A 1807-nucleotide genomic window follows, 5' to 3' on the forward strand; every position below is an offset into this window, starting at 1 on the left:
GGGACAATGGAGAAGGACACATCACTACGAATATAAATAGCAATTCCTCTTTGGAGAGAGAAAAGAGGCACTACTACGTCTTTCGTTGATGAATACCTTGTATAGTTTTGAAAACTATGTTAAATGGGTAAACTTTTCGAGTCAGTAGCCAAGTTAGCTAAGTAATTCTTTTTTATTATCGTTCACTTTTCGGACATCGTGTATATATTTGAAGTTATTGGCGGACTTCAAAATGAACTCAACAATGAAGTTTTTTTTTTAAATGTTAACGAATGTAAATAAATAAGTAACATTGAGCCGAATCCCACGTAAAAACTGATCAAATATTGGAATATACACCTCGATCGTCCGCCACGACATAGTGAATATGAATGCGGAATGGAGAGGGAAAATTCAAATAAGTCCAGAAATCTGTTACAAACATCTAATAAGATTGATTTTTATTCACGAATGGATCTTACAATATTAAATTTTAGTAATCTGTCATAAAATTAAAAAGTGTAATTTGCTTGGTATTATTTTTTGGTTTCTGTTTGCAACTTCTATTGAGACCCAAAATGTCGGTTCACATGCACTACCGTGCGTCATTCTGCTCACAGCTTTTATTAAACGAATGGAATGACTGTGATTGATCGCATTTTACTCTCTGGCATCCTCACGCTTGCAATCCACTCATATAATCCTCTAAATTATTTCTTCAATGAAAAATTATTATTGAAATATAAAATTCGAAATAGCCGTCAATGTGAGTTACCTGGGTTCGATCCTGGAGCCATGCATTTTTTTAAAAACTTTTTATGAGGTATTCTCTAGCTGCTATTGTTTCTTATTTAACCATTTGTAATTTGCCCAACTTCCATATTTGTGTATATACGCACTTTCTCCTATCCTATCCTATAACAATCTTTAGTTTTTTTTTCTGTTTTAAATATGAACGTTCGTATTGGGGTCTCAGCCAGAAATAGGTTGATCATGGGGGTCTATGTTGCTTCTCGAATTGTTAACAATCAGTTTTTAGACAGCGGGATGTGGTCTTTTCGCTCTATAAACTTCGCTTTGCTTCTTGACCTTTGCTTATTTCCACATAAATTAATAGTCAAAGTTGCCCATGACCGAATTTCCTGAGCTGATGTTCCGAATTAATTGTTTTAAAAACTGCTGGCAGTGATTTGATCGAAGCAAATATCTTCATTTAAAGGCTCAAGCTGCTAGCGCCTAAAATGGGTTTAATTATTAGAATTGGAAAGAAATTAAAATCAGAATTGAAAATGACATTTTAAAAAAACTTACGGGATGGAGTAGATTTGAAAACGGTGCACTCGGTTTAAAGTCATATGCACGTATATATACTGAAAGCAATTTCAATTCCACCTGCAAAGTTAATTTACAATTCTAATATTCTATCTAATTTACCTTGCCAGTGTTATTGCTTGAATTGTAATGTGCCCAATACTTTCCTTCTAACAGATAATAGTAAAGTCCCAAATTCCACCTTCCCAAATTTAACGGGCAAAGTTTGACAGTACGACTAATAGAAATGGAGATGGCGCTATGATCATGTTCGAATTCGAAATAAATGGGGACGTTCAAAGCTTAGTACAATTACAAATTATCAATAAATGCATACCTTAAGGATGATCCATATTTTAGAACGATGAATTCGTAAGGATCACATTTAAGCTTACACCTAGGAAACCCCTAAAGAGGATATTCACGCGTTCACTGCTAACTGAAAAACCGAAATCTTTCTCGATGAAATTCTAGGAAATATGGGGCTCAACCAGTATATAGTTAAATAAAATATGCC

General features: G+C 34.1%; 1 long non-coding RNA gene across 1 annotated transcript; it reads right to left on the bottom strand.

Moving 5' to 3' along the window:
• Positions 1 to 410: 410 nt before the first annotated feature.
• On the bottom strand, positions 411 to 1550 carry LOC119657711. Its single transcript, XR_005250160.1, has 4 exons — positions 1414 to 1550; positions 1291 to 1349; positions 755 to 1215; positions 411 to 695 (listed from the first exon to the last, which is right to left on the bottom strand). It is a non-coding gene; the product is annotated as an uncharacterized LOC119657711 (long non-coding RNA).
• Between the last annotated feature and the right edge of the window lie 257 nt (positions 1551 to 1807).

The sequence above is a fragment of the Hermetia illucens genome, chromosome 5 (assembly GCF_905115235.1).
Source record: "Hermetia illucens chromosome 5, iHerIll2.2.curated.20191125, whole genome shotgun sequence".
NCBI classification, from domain to species: Eukaryota; Metazoa; Arthropoda; class Insecta; order Diptera; family Stratiomyidae; genus Hermetia; species Hermetia illucens.